The sequence below is a fragment of the Bos grunniens genome, chromosome 13 (assembly GCF_055505025.1).
Source record: "Bos grunniens cultivar Pamir isolate PY7600 chromosome 13, Bosgru_T2T1.0, whole genome shotgun sequence".
Classification (NCBI taxonomy): Eukaryota; Metazoa; Chordata; class Mammalia; order Artiodactyla; family Bovidae; genus Bos; species Bos grunniens.
The window spans coordinates 11,231,456-11,249,294 of NC_141177.1; the positions used below are offsets into that span (position 1 = coordinate 11,231,456).

General features: G+C 45.3%; 1 long non-coding RNA gene across 1 annotated transcript; it reads right to left on the reverse strand.

Moving 5' to 3' along the window:
• Positions 1 to 4,575: 4,575 nt before the first annotated feature.
• On the reverse strand, positions 4,576 to 6,059 carry LOC147360201 (uncharacterized). Its single transcript, XR_015140042.1, has 2 exons — positions 5,955 to 6,059; positions 4,576 to 4,862 (listed from the first exon to the last, which is right to left on the reverse strand). It is a non-coding gene; the product is annotated as an uncharacterized LOC147360201 (long non-coding RNA).
• Positions 6,060 to 17,839: the final 11,780 nt, after the last annotated feature.

The window sequence follows — 17,839 nt, forward strand, 5'->3', positions numbered from 1 at the left end:
AGAAGGAGAAGGGGACAACAGAGGATGAGATGGCTGGATGGCATCACCGACTCAATGGACGTGAGTTTGAGTGAACTCCGGGAGATGGTGATGGACAGGGAGGCCTGGTGTGCTGCGATTCATGGGATCGCAAAGAGTTGGACACGACTGAGCGACTGAACTGAACTGAAGTGAACTGATATGGGTATATAGTTACACAAAGGTAAATGGATCCAAAGATAGATGATACATACATACACAGATAGGTAGAGATAGGTTAGGTCAGTTCAGTTCAGTCGCTCAGTCCTGTCCGACTCCTTGTGACCCCATGGAGTGCAGCATGCCAGGCTTCCCTGTTCATCACCAACTCCAAGATAACCAAGCGATGTCTAGACAGAAGCAAGACATCCTAGTAGCAACAAGCATGCTGAGCACCCATACCTTGGTTTTTACCATCCTCCACTGAAATGAATCAAAACTAATCAAATAAATGGCTGATTCCAAGGCTGAGGCCAGGAAAATGCAATGGGAGAGGATGAACCTAGAAATTCTCGTTGTGCCCAGAAGTAAGGAAATGATCAGTGAAACATGGAGACATGTCAAAAAGGCCACAGGAGACACTTTGTCCTTGAAGGGGCTCCTGTTGGACACGTTGAGCATGAAAATAAACAATGATAAAAATTGATTGTAAAATAAGAATCCATGAACTCTTGGTGATACAAATAAACTGGAGAAAGGGAAAAGTTTTTCCTTATGATAGAAAGCCAATGAATCCATGTAGAAGGAATGATGGGAATAGAAAATCTCCATTTGGCAACAGGCACAGAGGTGGTTGATCCATCAGGAGTAATCCATGGAGATTTGACAAGGAACAGGATATTGACATAATCTCAGAGAGCCTACCCACGACATATAGGTCCATTACAAAAGGGGATGGTGAGTTTAGGTAGAGAAAGCTGGCAAGCGCCAATGTGACCAGGAGACCAAGTTTAACATCTCCAGGGTGGCATGAAGCACTGCCACATGCCTCTTGATATGGGGCACTGATTTTTTTTTTTTTTGGCCACACCACTCAGCTTGTGGGATCTTCAGTTCAGTTCAGTAGCTCAGTCGTGTCTGATTAGGGATCAACCCACATTGCCTGCTTTGGAAGCATGGAACCGTAACCACTGGGCCACCAGGGGAGTCCCATGGTGCTTTGACTGAGCACAGCATAATTTCTGTGGTCCTTCTGCCCAGGAAGCATGACCTGAATATGGAATGAAGGGAATGAGGCAGATTTGGATTGAGGGTCGTTCTACAGAATGTAAGACTCATACCCTTCAGCACTGTTGAGAACTCAAAAGACAGGGGGAAATGGAGGCACTGCTCTAGATTGGAGGAAACTGAAGGTGCCTAAGAACTAAATGCAATACATATTCTTAGAGAACATCCTGGACAAGAAGAGAAAAGGCACAAAGTCTGCACAATTGATTCTGTCGATTGGATGGTGGTGCCTGTAGCAATGTTGTTGATTTGGAGGGTTGCATGGGGGTTGTGTAGCAGAATGAACTTGGTTTGGGGAAATATGCACTGCAAGTGTTTAGAGATGAGGGATGTTATGTCTGCTGCTTGCCCTCCAAGGATTCAGAAAAAGAATCATGGAGAAAGAGACCACAGATGTGATAAAAATGTTAGTTTGAGAATCTGGCTGGAGAAGGGAATGGCAACCCACTCCAGTATTCTTGCCGCCACCCCCCTCCCAAAAAAAAGAGAATCTGGGTGAGGGGCTCTATGGGAGTTCTTTGGAGTTCTCCAGAAACTTTCCTATTAGCTTGAAAATTCAAAGTATATTATTTTTTAAAATATTCAGTGAGGGAACAGAAACACAGATTCTCTGGTGATAGGATTATAAGCTGGTACAACCTAGAGTAAGGAAAATTTGGCAATACCTATCAAAATAAACCTTTCTCTGAGTCTAAAAAAATGCATAAAAAAGTAAGCAAACATATAATGTTACAAGGATTTTCAGTGCAGAATAAATATAAGCTTGAAAAGTTGGAAGCAGCCCAAGTTCAAGTACCCGCTAGTGGTTATTGAAAGTTAATCACATCCATACAATGTAATTTTCAGCTACCCTGTAACAATGAAAGATCGTCAGTGGACAAACACCGAAAGGTGTTTATGACAGTTTTGAAAAAAGTTCGCTTAGTCATTCATTTGGTTATTAGCTCAGCAAATATTTGTTGAATCCTATTATGTACAATTTATTTGGCAAGGTTTTAGATTTATAAAGATTGATAAAGCATAGAAAGGCTACCCGTATAAAGCCCGTATTCTCGGGCTTCCCTTGTGGTTCAGTTGGTAAAGAATCCACCTGCAATGCAGGAGACGTGGGCTCGATCCCTGGGTTGGGAAGATCCCCTGGAGAAGGGAAAGGTTACCCACCCCAGTATTCTAGTCTGGAGAATTCCATGGACTATATGGTCCATGGGGTCACAAAGAGTCAGACACAACTGAATGACTTTCACTTTTACTAAAACGTAGATACCTTCCCCCTCTAAACCCCAAATTCCAGTTGAGGAGACAGACACATAGGCAAATAACACTTGTGGTATCTTAGGTGAAAAGCCCAAGTTATAGAACAATTTTCATAGAACGCTATTTGGAAAAAAAAAAAAGAATTAAATGAGTGGTAAGGTGAGGAAGCACACTCGTGATGACAAAAGGCGCATATGATGCATTCTGCCCCGTCATCAGTGGTTCTCTTGGGGAACAGGTTACAATGGGGGAAATTTCACTTTCTGCAGTGTTCAGAAATGTTTACAGTGAGCATGTAATGCTCGTATAAGTGAAGGGGAAAAAAGCAATACAAATATCTATGACTAAGAATAGATAAACAACATAATGTTACCTGAACACAAAACAAGAAAAACACTGTCTTGTCTCTAAAATCAAGATGTAGCTTCGCCCCAGGAAAGATTGACCTAAATTATTATTAATTGCAGTTGTGGGCTTGAGTGCTTCGCCATGTCTGCAATTTCTAAAGTAAACAAACATCTTGTTCTCGAGATAATCTCGAAATGTTTATATTTGGTCTTCCTGAGAACGGACGGTCTGTGACTGCCAGGGGTTGAAGGGAGGAGGGGGCAGGCCCAACACGTTGCTCAGGTTTGCCTGGTGAAGAGGCTGTCCCCCAGGAGTCCCTATTTTAGCCAGGGGGGTACACTTGTCAGAAGCGTCTCTCCACACTGAAAAATCATGGGGTCCAAGCTCACCTCTAACTCCATTAATGACAGGGGATCTTAATGGAGAGGGCTGGTTTGGACGTTAAAAAAAAAAATCATCTTTCTCTTTACTCACCTCTTACTGAAATTCACCGTTTCCTTCCCTTGTGAAGACCAATGGCAAACCACAGTGCTTGCAGTGCCTGTCAGTGTTTGTCACCAAGAGAAATCACAGATATTTTCATATCACATTTCTGTTGCTGCTGCTATCTTGAAAGATCACTTATGCTCATCACCGCTTCAAAATTATGGTACTAATTAGACCCGTCCCTAGCTCTTGGTATTCAGTTCATTAATAAACACACTTATTACTATATCAAAATGTCTGCTTTTAATATTTTGATAACTGCAGTTCAAAATAATTAGAATCTTTTGTAATATAACGTATCTTATGCATTCAAAAGATTTGCTCAGTGAAGAGATCCATGGCTCAGAAAGGAGAGGAATCTTTGATCTCAAGGATTACAAGGGGCTGAAAATCCCAGGAGACCTTCCAGATCACCCCCAAATCCTCCTGCTGTGGACTGAATTCTTGTATCCCCCCCAGATGCATATGTTGAAACCTAATCTCCAGTGTGATGGTGTTTGGAAGTGGGACCTTTGGGAGGTGATTAGCTTTGGATGAGGTCATGGGGTGGAGCCCCTAGGATGGGATTGGTGCCCTTATAAGGGGATGAAGAGCTCAAAGTTCTCTGCAGGCATTGACTCTATGTGCCGGCGCCTCCAGAACTGTAGTAAATGTTTATTGTTTAAGCCACCCAGTTTAAATTCCCTGTTCCTGTGAAATTTAATTCTAATCAGGGGCAACAGACAATGAACAAATAAGTTAAGTACATGGCAGTGATAAGTACCATGGGGGCAAGATAGGGTAGGGCAAGGGAATCAGAAACATGAAGGTGAAGAGGGGGTTGAGCTTTGAAATCTATCATCAAGGAAGTTCTTTGGGGCAAAGACCTGAAGTCAATGAGAAAACAAGCCGTATCGATATCTGGGGTGAGGAAGAGTGTTCCAGGCAAAGGGGGCAGCATGTGCAAAGGCTCAGCAGTTTGAGAGAACATGTAACAGTTGAAAACTGCAGCGAGGTTGATACAGCTGGAGCAAAAGTGATGGGGCCACGTGGTGAGAAATAAAGGAGGAGAAGTACTCAGGGACCATGTCAGGAAAAGCCCTGTGCTTCAGGCTAGTAAATGTTGGCTCTGTGCTGAGGGAATTCAGGAAGGAATTACCCATCAGTCTATGTGTGGAGGGCAAGGCTTTGGGACAGGCAGTCTGGTGCCGGGGCTGTTACAATTGTTGGATGACGACGACGACTAAGTTAGGGGCGGAACTATCTGAGACCAGGCAGCTTGTATTTGCTTCCTGTCGCTGCTGTAACAAAATGCCACAAACTCGGCGGCGTAAAGAAGCAGACGTTCATTCTCTCACAGGTCTGGAGGCCAGACATCTGAAACCAGGATGTCAGCAAGGCGACACTTCTTCTGGAGGTTCTAGAACAGAATCTGATCCTTGTCTCTTCTGGCTTCGGGGGGCTGCCCCCATTCTTTGACTTGTGCTGCAGCCTTCCGAGCTCCCCTCCATGGTCACAGTGTCATCTCTGGGTCAGGTCTCCCTCTGCCTCTATTACAAAGACAGCCAGATAATCCAGTGTAATCTTCCAGTCTCAAAATTCTTAATCACACACGCAAAGACCATTTCCCACTGTTAGGTAACAAAAGGTTCCAGGGATTAGGACCTGACATATCTGGAGGCTGTCATTCAGCCTCCCATGAAGGTAAAAGATAAGTCACCCAGACATGGAGAATTACTGCAGCCAGGCTCCTCCCGAAAGGCCACGGACGACCCCCTTAGTTCCTAAGCCTGACTTACTAGACCCATTGCATCATATTTCTCCTACTTGCCCTCCTACCTCAGTGGTCACTCCTGTCTGCCTCTTCTGTGATCCTTCCCTTCTCCCCACACCCCAAGGCTTAGCCCCTGGTGACCATCCAGGCCATGGCTTTATATCCCTTCATGCCAGCAACTCCAGCCTCGGCCTCATTCCCCAACTCAAGCTCCACAAAACCAGCTCACTCTCAGCATCTCCACCTGAATGTCTAGGAGGCCTTTCAACCCCCAGATGTCCAACCTTTCAACCCTCAGATGTCCAAACTGGTCTCCTGGTCGTCCCCTCAACCCTGCTCCACCCTCACCCTTACTCAAGTGTCGGCAATTCTGCACTTCAGATGCTCATGCCAAAACCTGGGGGTCACCCCAGACTCCTCTTTTCCTCTCACATTCCACATCCAATTCATTAGGAAGTCTTGCTGGCTTAATCTTCCAAGATTCCCACTTCCTCTTATCCACCTCTATTTTTTCCACAGTACTTTCCATCTTCTAACACATTTCTTTTGCTTCTTTTTTATGTTTCTGGTTTAGTTTGTCTCCCTGAGATGGAATGTAGAAAGTTTTGTCCATTTGGTTTGCTGGTTTCTCCTTTGAGCCTAGAACAGCTCCTGGCACATAGTAGGTGCTCAATAAATGTTTGTTGAATGAATGAGAGAGTGACTCCCTGGCTGTGGGGTGGAGGGAAGGGCAAGTTCAGGTGACTCCAACCAGGCCTCATCCTGGAACCATGTGACAGTTAAAGCAGACATTGGTGACACAGGCTTTCAGCAACAGTTGAGTCCAAGTTAATGGGCCTCTGACCCATTTTCCTGGTTGACTCTTTACCTCTTATTCAACCTTGAAGACACAGAGGTCTGCTGGCAGAAATGCCTTCACTGACGAGAGAGCCTGGGATCTGGATCAGCTACCCACTGGCAGGGAACTCTGGCCTCAGCAGCTAAAGGCAGAACCAGGAGAGGCAGGGTGTTGGCTTTACCCCACACTGCTCTGCCGTGGAAGGTGTCAAGGTCCCCCGCTGACTGCACCACCGCCCCAGCATAACCCCCATCCCCAGCTTCCATGGGAGGTGATGCCGGCACACAGACCAGGCTGGAAGTGCCCAGCACAGCCTCTCACCTAACCTACTGGCCCAAGATCATTGCTGGGGGAGCATCGGTTAGAAGCTGGGCTCACTGGTGGGAGGGCAGGATCAGGTCTGCCCCTTCTTTTATGCCCCTCCACACTGGGCGGCTGGAGCATAAGGCGTGCAAGGCTGAGATGAGTGTACACACAATGGATACCCTCCCTCCATCGCTGTCAGCTTCACCCCATCAAAGGCCTGGTCAGCTGGTCCCACTCATTCTCCCAAAGGCCACTAGAGGGGGCTATTCAAATCATAACCTACAGATGAGATCTGGATACTCCCCAGTTTAAAGCCTTTTGTGGGCACCCCCTCAGGATAAAGACCAGAAGCCCTAGGAAAGGCTCCCAGGTTCTACTTGCTCTGGCCCAGCCAGTCTCTCAAGCCTTTTCTCTCACCACGCTCCCCCTCAATCACTCTACTCCAGCTGCTCCAGCTTTGTTCAGCTCCCCAACACACCCCGCTCCTTCCTGACATAGGGCTTTTTGGAACATCGGACTTTTTGTTCCTTCGGCCTGGGATGCTTGTCCCCGTTGTTGCCTAGCTACCACTGACTCATCTTTCATAGCTCAGCTCAAAGTCATTTCCTCTGGGAAGCCTGCTTTGACTATATAACAATATGATGATAAATGAGGATGATGATTTTTTTTTAAAGTAGCCTTTTAGCTCTTACTATGTATTCAGAACATTCTAAGGACATTGCGAGTCTTATTCATGTGAACCTCCCAACAAACCGATGAGGCAGGCGCCTTAACCACCTTCATGCTCCAGGTGGAAACTGAAGCACAAAAAGGTTCGTCAGTTTGCTCATGGCCACACAGGAGCTCAGCTCAAGGGTCCTCCCTCTCTGGACCGAATCCTCTATTATACACGTTCAGCACCACTTTTCTCTCCTTCAGAGCATTAATCATCACCCCCAGAGCTAACCTTTATTGGGTACTTACTATTGGGTTAGCCAAAAAGTTCGTTCGGGTTTTTCTGTAAGATGGTACAGAAAAATTGGAATGAACATTTTGGCCAACGCCAGCATACTCCATGCACTACTCAGGCATCTTGTGAGCATTACCGCTGTTGTCATTTAAGGTTTGTTTGTAGGACCTTGGCTGTATGACAGTTCAAGTTGCTCACATTCTTACTCACATTCTGTTTCATTTATACCCACAACAGAATATTGGTTAAGGACAGGAAGCCTGGGGACTCTGAATTTGAGACACAAGTGAATGAGCATTGTTGCATTGATGATAAGTCACTTATGTGCCTCGTGGTAACTCCCATTGGTTCCATCTGATCACACTCCTTACAAAGCACATCCATAGGCTTCAGGCTCCTCAAAAACCAACCACAAAGAGAGAAAATTCAGGGATGAGTACAACTGACTTGATTTTTCACTTATTGGAGGCAAAAAAGGAACCCACAATGTGTTCCTTCAGTAGGTCTCACCAACACCAGCCCAAAGCCGTCTCTCCTATTTAGTCAATTTGAAACAAAAACCTCAAAATGAACTAGTAAGCTGGTGGCTTTCATTTTAGCCACAAAATGCAAAGCTCCCAAACATCCGGCTATGGAAGCCATTTCTCTCTGTGTCAATGATGAACACATGATTAAATGTCAGTCTACATTTTAATATGCATTTGTTCCCCCAAATCAAACATAGTACATCATTTAAAGATGTATTTGTGAGCAAACTGTGTAGTTTGTTACATAATTAATCCAAAAGAAATTAATTTTGTGTATGTCTTTTTAAAGGATGAAGATAAGAAATGTCTCTCTATGTAACAACTGTATTAAATGTGAACTTTGTAATACAATCCTTAATAGTATGCTGATTTAAATAATTAACTATTTTTTAACATCGGCTTCCATGGTGGCTCAGATGGTAAAGAATCTGCCTGCAATGCAGGAGACCTGAATTCAATCCCTGGGTCAGGAAGATCCCCTAGAGAAGAGAGTGGCTATCCACTCCAGTATTCTTGCTTGGAGAATCCTGTGGACAGAGGACCCTGGTGGGCTACAGTCCACAGAGTTGCAAAGAATCAGACTTGAATGAAGCAACTTAGCAAGCAAACATATAAAAATAAATGAAAGAGAGGGTTGGAGAGATTATTTTGGCCATGAATGGGGAATGCTGATAGCTACTCCGTCAAAGCTCCATCATGGGGAAGGACCCTACAGAGGGGATGTGATGGTCACCTGGGCTAGAAGTGGGGGTGCATGCCAGGTCTCCTGCCCACCTCCCCAGCTCAATTCTAATCTATCCTAGTACCCCTCCAGCCTCTCGCCTGGAGGATCTCTTTCACCCGCTACCCACCTGCAACCACTCTCCACCTTCACTTGCATCTCTTACATCCCTACTGGCTTGTCTTTGGTCCTGTGGTTCCCTCACCTTCTCCAGGAAGGCCTCCACCTGCCTGCCATCAGAATTCATCCCCAACTGAAGGGAGCCTGGCCAGCTACAGTCTATGAGGTTGCAAGAGTCGGACACAACTGAACATCTGAGCATGCGTGCTACTGAAGAGAACTTGGGCAAATCACTTCACTCTTGGAGGCCCCAGTGTTTTTTCTTTTTTTTTTATATTTTACTTTTTAACTTTACAATATTGTGTTGGTTTTGCCATATATCAACATGAATCCACCACAGGTACACACGTGTTCCCCATCCTGAACCCTCCTCCCTACTCCCTCCCTGTACCATCCCTCTGGGTCGTCCCAGTGCACCAGCCCCAAGCCAGTGTTCTTATCACATGGGAGAAAACTTCTCCATACTCCTCGCCCCCAGCCTAGAGAGAGTTTCCAAAGACCCAGAAGCCGGCCTTCACAGGTGTCCCTTTCCTCCACCAAATACACCTGGATCTGTCCTTGACTCTCACCTTCTGACCTTGGTCTTCCCAGACCAAGTTGCCAGCATCTCTCACCTGGGCTCCCGGCAGCCACCCTGCCCTCCCCTCCAGTCTACACTGGGGCCAGAGGGCTCTTGTACAGCATAAGTCACTTTGTGTTTCTCTTCTGCTCTGGCCCCTCCGACAGCAAACACCCCCCCCCGCCTTTTCCTTACCCAGGGCTGAAATGCCCTCAGGTTCTGGTCCTGCTGACCTGGCCCAGATCTAGTTGCCACGCCCTCCACAGCCTCACTCTCCCACCCCACCCAGCAGGAAGCTAAGCCTCTTCTGGGCTCCACAAACTACAAGCTTTTTCTCACCTCTGAACCTTAGCACACACCTGGACCACTCTTCCTCTCCATCTTAAAACAGGTGGCTCTTTCCTCCCCCTCCTTCAGTTCTCAGCCTGCAACCTCCATGCCTCAGGGAGGCCTGCCCTGGCCGCCCCATCGGAAGAAGGCTGCCTCCTTGACACCCAAACCACAGCAACGCTGGTCACCTTCATTGTACGGGTCAGAGTAGTAAGTCATTAATTTGCTTGCTGGTTTATTGTCGGTGCCACCCACAAGGCTTTGTCATGTTCTCTGTTGTTTCCCCAGCATCTGAGACAGTGCCTAGCACATAACAGGTGCTCAAGAAATATGTGAATGAACAAAAGAACAAACAGCTAGGAGTGACTGTGTGTAGGACCTCATGAAGGCCCTGATGGATGTAAAGGGAGGTTTGGGTTTTTTTCAAATAATAAACAATATTTTAATTTTAAAATTTACTTTATTTAACTATAGTTGATTTACAATATTGTGTTAGTTTCAGGTGTACAGGTTTAGACTCTTTCTATTCTAGGTTGGGAGAAGCCAATGGCACCCCACTCCAGTACTCTTGCCTGGGAAATCTCATGGGTGGAGGATCCTGGTAGGCTGCAGTCCATGGGGTCATTAAGAGTTGGGCACGACTGAGCGACTTCACTTTCACTTTTCACTCTCATGCATTGGAGAAGGAAATGGCAACCCACTCCAGTGTTCTTGCCTGGAGAATCCCAGGGATGGTGGAGCCTGGTGGGCTGCCGTCTATGGGGTCGCAGAGTCGGACACGACTGAAGCGACTTAGCAGCAGCAGCAGCTATTCTAGGTTATTATAAGACACTGAATATAGGTCCTGTGCTCTATTTTACATATAATAACTAATCCCATACTTCTCTCTCCTTCCCCTTTGATAACCATAAGTTTGTTTTCTATGTCTATGAGTCTGTTTCATAAAACAGTTGATTTGTATTCTTTTTTTTAGATTTCACATATAAGTGATGTCGTATAGTATTTGTCTTTCTCTCCCTGACTTACTCCACTTAGTATGATAATCCCTGGGTCCATGCATGCTGCTTCAAATGGCAGTACGTCTTCTTATGGCTGAGTAGTACTACTATATATATACATACCACATCTTCTTCATCCATTCATCTGTTGATGGACATTTAGGCTGTTTCCATGTCTTGGCCATTGTAAATAGTGCTCCTGTGAACACGGATGTGCACAGATCTTTTTTCAATTAGCGTTTGCATCTTTTCTGGATATATGCTGCATCATATGGGAAGAAACCTTCAGACTGTTCCCACAATGGTTGCACTGATTACACTCCCACCAGCAGTGCAGGAGGGTTGCTGCTGCTGCTGCTAAGTCGCTTCAGTTGTGTCCGATTCTGTGCGACCCCATAGATGGCAGCTCACCAGGCTCCCCCATCCCTGGGATTCTCCAGGCAAGAACACTGGAGTGGGTTGCCATTTCCTTCTCCAATGCATGGAAGTGAAAAGTGAAAGTGAAGTCGCTCAGTTGTGTCCGACTCATAGCGACCCCATGAATCGAAGCATGCCAGGCCTCCCTGTCCATCACCAACTCCCGGAGTTCACTCAGACTCACGTCCATCGAGTTGGTGATGCCATCCAGCCATCTCATCCTCTGTCATCCCCTTCTCCTCCTGCCCCCAATCCCTCCCAGCATCAGACTCTTTTCCAATGAGTCAACTCTTCGCATGAGGTGGCCAAAATACTGGAGTTTCAGCTTCAGCATCATTCCCTCCAAAGAAATCCCAGGGCTGATCTCCTTCAGAATGGACTGGTTGGATCTCTCTGCAGTCCAAGGGACTCTCAAGAGTCTTCTCCAACACCACAGTTCAAAAGCATCAATTCGTTGGCGCTCAGCATTCTTCACAGTCCAACTCTCACATCCATACATGACCACAGGAAAAACCATAGCCTTGACTAGATGGACCTTTGTTGGCAAAGTAATGTCTCTGCTTTTCAATATACTATCTAGGTTGGTCATAACTTTTCTTCCAAGGAGTAAGCGTCTTTTAATTTCATGGCTACAGTCACCATCTGCAGTGATTTTGGAGCCCCCAAAAATAAAGTCTGACACTGTTTCCACTGTTTCCCCATCTATTTCCCATGAAGTGATGGGACCAGATGCCATGATCTTCATTTTCTGAATGTTGAGCTTTAAGCCAACTTTTTCACTCTCCACTTTCACTTTCATCAAGAGGCTTTTTAGTTCCTCTTCACTTTCTGCCATAAGGGTGGTGTCATCTGCATATCTGAGGTTACTGATATTTCTCCCAGCAATCTTGATTCCAGCTTGTGCTTCTTCCAGTCCAGCATTTCTCATGATGTACTCTGCATAGAAGTTAAATAAGCAGGATGACAATATACAGTCTTGACGTACTCCTTTTCCTATTTGGAACCAGTCTGTTGTTCCATGTCCAGTTCTAACTGTTGCTTCCTGACCTGCATACAGATTTCTTAAGGAATATTAATTTTTGATAAACATTATTTGTAGAAAATTGAGACTAACAATCCAATATAAGCTTAAGGTTGGGAGCACCGTGATTATTTTGACCCTAAGTTCCATTCTCTCTTGTCTTTATCAAGAAGAGGCTATAGATCTAGCAGAAAGAAGAGCAGGTCCTAGTCCGAGCTCTATCACAGATCTGCTGTGTGACTTCAGGTGGGTCACTGTCCCTTTCTGAGCCTCAGCTTCATCATCAGTTGCAGTCTGCACTAGGCGGTCTCCCAGGTGCCCTAGCACTGGCACTCTCTGGAAGAGATGAACAATACTGGAGCCAGGATCATCTCAGAGTATTCCAAAAGTACCCCATCCTGAAGGAGAGTCTGGGGGAGAATGAATACATGCATATGTATGACTGAATCCCTTTGCTGTCCACCTGAAACTATCCCAACATTGTTAATCAGCTCTACTCCAATATAAAATAAAAGGCTTAAAAAAGAAATACTCCATCCAGGGCCCACTGCCAAGGTTCAAAGGGTCCAGGATGGGGCCCAGAGTCTACACTCTAATAAAGCTCAGACTAAACCTCTCTCTGGGGTTCTTTGGGCCATTCTCTGAAAAAAACTGGCTGTAACTCTTGGGATATCCAGGGAGGACCCTTCAGAAAGGATAGGGACTTGAATGATATACATTTTTATTAGCTGCCTATGGCAGAAAGTGAAGAGGAACTAAAAAGCCTCTTGATGAAAGTGAAAGTGGAGAGTGAAAAAGTTGGCTTAAAGCTCAACATTCAGAAAATGAAGATCATGGCATCTGGTCCCATCACTTCATGGGAAATAGATGGGGAAACAGTGGAAACAGTGTCAGACTTTATTTTGGGGGGCTCCAAAATCACTGCAGATGGTGACTGTAGCCATGAAATTAAAAGACGCTTACTCCTTGGAAGAAAAGTTATGACCAACCTAGATAGTATATTGAAAAGCAGAGACATTACTTTGCCAACAAAGGTCCATCTAGTCAAGGCTATGGTTTTTCCTGTGGTCATGTATGGATGTGAGAGTTGGACTGTGAAGAATGCTGAGCGCCAACGAATTGATGCTTTTGAACTGTGGTGTTGGAGAAGACTCTTGAGAGTCCCTTGGACTGCAGAGAGATCCAACCAGTCCATTCTGAAGGAGATCAGCCCTGGGATTTCTTTGGAGGGAATGATGCTGAAGCTGAAACTCCAGTATTTTGGCCACCTCATGCGAAGAGTTGACTCATTGGAAAAGAGTCTGATGCTGGGAGGGATTGGGGGCAGGAGGAGAAGGGGATGACAGAGGATGAGATGGCTGGATAACATCACTGATTCGATGGACATGAGTCTGAGTGAACTCCGGGAGTTGGTGATGGACAGGGAGGCCTGGCACGCTGTGATTCATGGGGTCGCAAAGAGTCAGACACGACTGAGTGACTGAACTGAACTGATATGCTGAAAGGGTGTATGGAATGATATTCAAGTGGATTCACCCAGTTCTTGATTTTCCTTCTCATCAAAGTTCATGTGGTTAATTCTGGGATGTAAAACATAAAATCTTTGTCTTCTAATTATCTGCTTATGAGTTCACTGCAGTGACTCCCCAAAAAGAAGCCATAATTCTTGTCCACGGAAACTGAAGATGAAACACACAGATAAGCTCTCTGAAGAGAATACAAATACATATGTTTCCTGAACACACGGAGGAGAAGCTTGACTCTGAAACCCTGGGAAGTAATCTGTTTACCCACCTATCTACACACCTACCCGCCCGTCTATCTATTCATTCACCCACCCATCCAAGGAATGCTTACCGAGGATCTCCTATGTCCCAGGCACTGGGGATACAGATGGTAAGCAATACAACTTTGTATCCACCTGGGGATATGGACATTAATTAAGTAAACAAACTATATAATTACAAATTGTGAAAAATGCTCTGAAGGAATCAAATAGGTCCCTGAGACAGAGAATGGCAGAAGAGGAGAAGAAGAAGCCTACCTCGAATGAGGAATCAAGGAAGACTTCTCTGAAGAGGCGACAGTAAACCTAATACCCGAAGGATTAGGAGACACATATGAGAAGTCTTTCAGACAGAAAAAAACAGTCAGTGCAAAGACTGTGGGCATGAACTGCTTGGGAAGCTGAAAAATTCCTTAGTCCAACAGCCTTCCCAAGTGGTCAGATGATCTTCTAGCTGCTTTGTCATTGGTGTTCAGTTACTACGTGTGTGTGTGCTAGTCACTTCAGTCGTGTCTGACTCTGCAACCATAAGGACTGTAGCCCACCAGGTTCCTGTCTGTGGGATTCTCCAGGCAAGAATAATAGAGTAGGTTGTCATTTCCTCCTGCAGGGGATCTTTCTGACACAGGAACTGAATCCATGTCTCTCACACCCCTTGAATCAGCAAGCGGGTTCTTTACCACTAATGCCATCAGAGTTCGTCCCCAACTGGTGGGAGCTTGGCTGGCTAGTCTGTGAGGTTGCAAGAGTCGGACACAACTGACATCTGAGCATGCGTGCTACTGAAGAGAACTTGGGCAAGTCACTTCACTCTTGGAGGCCCAAGTGTTCTTATCACATGGGAGAAAACTTTTCCATACTCCTTGCCCCCAGCCTAGAGTCTCCAAAGACCCAGAAGCCGGCCTTCACAGGTGTCCCTTTCCTCCACCAAATACACCTGGGTTTGTCCTTGACTCTCACCTTCTGACCTTGGTCTCCCCAGACCAAGCCACCAGCATGGGAAGCCCATATATGAATATTCAGTTCAGTTCAGTTCAGTCGCTCAGTCGTGTCCAACTCTTTGCGACCCCATGAATCGCAGCACACTAGGCCTCCCTGTCCATCACCAAGTCCCAGAGTTCACCCAAACTCATGTCCATTGAGTCAGTGATGCCATCCAACCATCTCATCCTCTGTTGTCCCCTTCTCCTCATGCCCCCAATCCCTCCCAGCATCAGGGTCTTTTCCAATGAGTCAACTCTTCACATGAGGTGGCCAAAGTATTGGCGTTTCAGCCTCAGCATCAGTCCTTCCAATGAACACCCAGGACTGATCTCCTTTAGGATGGACTGGTTGGATCTCCTTGCAGTCCAAGGGACTCTCAAGAGTCTTCTCCAACACCACAGTTCAAAAGCATCAATTCTTCAGTGCTCAGCCTTCTTCACAGTCCAATTCTCACATCCACCATACATGACCACTGGAAAAACCATAGCCTTGATAGTAATATATGAATATTACTCACCTTTAAAAAGCAATGGAATTCTGACTCTTGCTACAAATGGACAAACTTCGAGAACATTATGCTAAGTGAAATAAACCCACCATAAAAGACAAATGCTCTATGTCTTTGTCATGTAAAGACAAAACCTTTGCATGAGGTACCTGAAGTAGTCAAATTCACAGAGACAGAATAGGATGGTGGCTGCTGCAGCGGGGGGTGGGGGTGGGGTGGGGAATTGTTGTTTAATAAGTAGTTTCAGTTTTGCAGGATGAAAGAGTTCTGAAGATTGGTTGCACAATAGTGTGAATGTACTTAACACTTTTGAACTGTACACTTAAAATGGTTAAGGTGGTAAATTTCATGCTGTGTGTATTTTATCACAATTTAAAAAAAATAAAAAATGGCTTTACCCAGAGGCAGGGGTGTGGACTGTTTGACCCAGTGTTTCCACAATCAAATTAAAGCACAAGAGCCCACAGTCCCAGAGCCAGATGTGCCTTTTATTCACAAACAGCAATAAGAAGAGGGTTCATTAGATACCTAATGATTGATTTTAAAATTCTTATCCAAAGGCCTGTATAATCTATATTCAGAATCAGCTTGCCCTGCATTTAACTAAAAACCACTTATGACAGGAATTCATACATACTCACTTTCAGTGGAGTCAACTTGTAAGAATATTCCAAGCATTTAATTGACTTTTAAAAGAATAGCTGCAGCAAGCTAATTAAATATCAAGTCAGGGAATGTGTTAATTGATATTTAATAAGGATGTCAATTGATGTCTAACTAGCCAATATGTCTCTTAAAATATGTCAATTAGATGCCTAAAGATCCTTTTCAAAGGGGATTAGGAACTGAATGCATTGAGGATATAATTGGTTAATTCTTTTTTAATTACAAACTGCAACCCTCCCTACTGACTTTGCCTGGATCATAGAGTCATTTATAAGCCACTTTGCTTGGTCTCTAGACTGTCTTTACTACAGATCCATGAAGCCAGAACTGGCTTTTGTTGGGTTCTTGTGTAACACCTGTATACAAATGGGACACAGAGAGGGTGAGTGAACCCTATTGAAGTTCTCCATCAAATCGAGCATGGGTTTTTCCTCCACTCAGCATGGCTGAATTTAGACAATTAGGTCCAAAGGCTCCTGTACAGAGGCCATACATGCGGTGTGCACCATACCTGACCACCCCACCCTGCCCTTTCCTAAGACTCTCCTCCTACCTGATGCCACCATACCTGAAACCCACACAGCCCAAGACCTTTCCTTCCTATCTGCTCCCTGGTCGCAGTAAAAAATGTCATCAAGAAAGCCCTTGTAATTTGGAACTAACAGCAGAAGCTCTTGTATTTCTCAAATAATTCCACCAAACAGTATCAATGATAATACTAGCTTTATCCATCCTTCCATTCATCCATTATTCACTGCATGCCTACTGTGTGCCCGGAAGTCTACCAGGAGCTGGAGATCCAGGAATGGGCCCTGCCTTTATGGAGCTCACAGTCCAGTTCAAAGAATGAATAAAAAAGATCCAAAGGTCACTAAGATATTTGTCATGTGATAGAAGCCCATGGTGGGCCTGACCTGCTCTGTGTGGTTGGAAAAGGTGTCCAGCAAAAGTGATGCTGGAGCTGAGATTGAAAGATGAGTCAGTGGTGGCCAGCTGAGTATGTGGGAGAAAGCTAAAAGAACATTCCAGACCCTGAGACGAGAAGATGTATGGAGTGTCAGTTGGAGGTAAAGACCTGCAGACCTTGAAGTCTGTAAGATCTGAATGCTGGTCCAGCTTTCTACTGCTATATAATAAACCTGCCTAGACAACTGCCATTTTATTATTCTTATGCTCTCTGTGCACCAGAAATTCAAATACAGAACAACAAGGATGGCTTGTCTCTGTTCTTCAGTGTCTGGGACCTCAGCTGGGAAGACATGAATGGATAAGGGCGATTCAGTGGCTGAAGTTGCGGGGACCTAGAACCATCTAGAAACTTCATCACTCATTGGCTCCTAGGCTGGAATGACCAAAGGCTGGGCTCTTCTGTGACTGTCAACCAAAGCCCTGATATGTGGACTCTGCATGGCTTGGGCTTCCGCACAGCATGGTGGCCTCGTGATGATCAAATCACCTTAAAATTGGTGCAGCCACTATGGAAAACAGTATGGAGATTCTTTAAAGATCTAAAACTAGAGTCACCATGTGATCCAGCAGTCCCACTTCTGGATATATGTCTGCAGAAAACTAATTTGAAAAGGTACACTCACCCCAGTGTTCATAGCAGCACTATTTACAACAGCCAAGGCATGGAAACCACCTAAATGTGCATCAACAGATGAACGGATAAAGATGCGGTGCACATATACACAATGGAATACGACTCAGCCATAAAATAAAGAACGAAAGGTAAGAATTGAAGCCATGGCCATAGTGGATGAGGTCACCTTGGACCAAGCCTTGAACCCCTTCAACTTGTAGAGGTCAAGTGTAGGAGGAAGAGTAAAGGGAACAGTGAAGGAACAGCCAGAAACAAGAGGAGAAACAGAGAAAGTTGGGGTTAGAGAAGTCACGGCAGGGCAATTTTCAAGATCAAGAGAGTGGTCAGTTCTGTCAGAGGCCACTGAGAGATCAAGAAAGATGAGGGTCCTTCTTAAGAAGGGGTACTAGAATTTGGACACGGATGGCCAGATGCCAAACT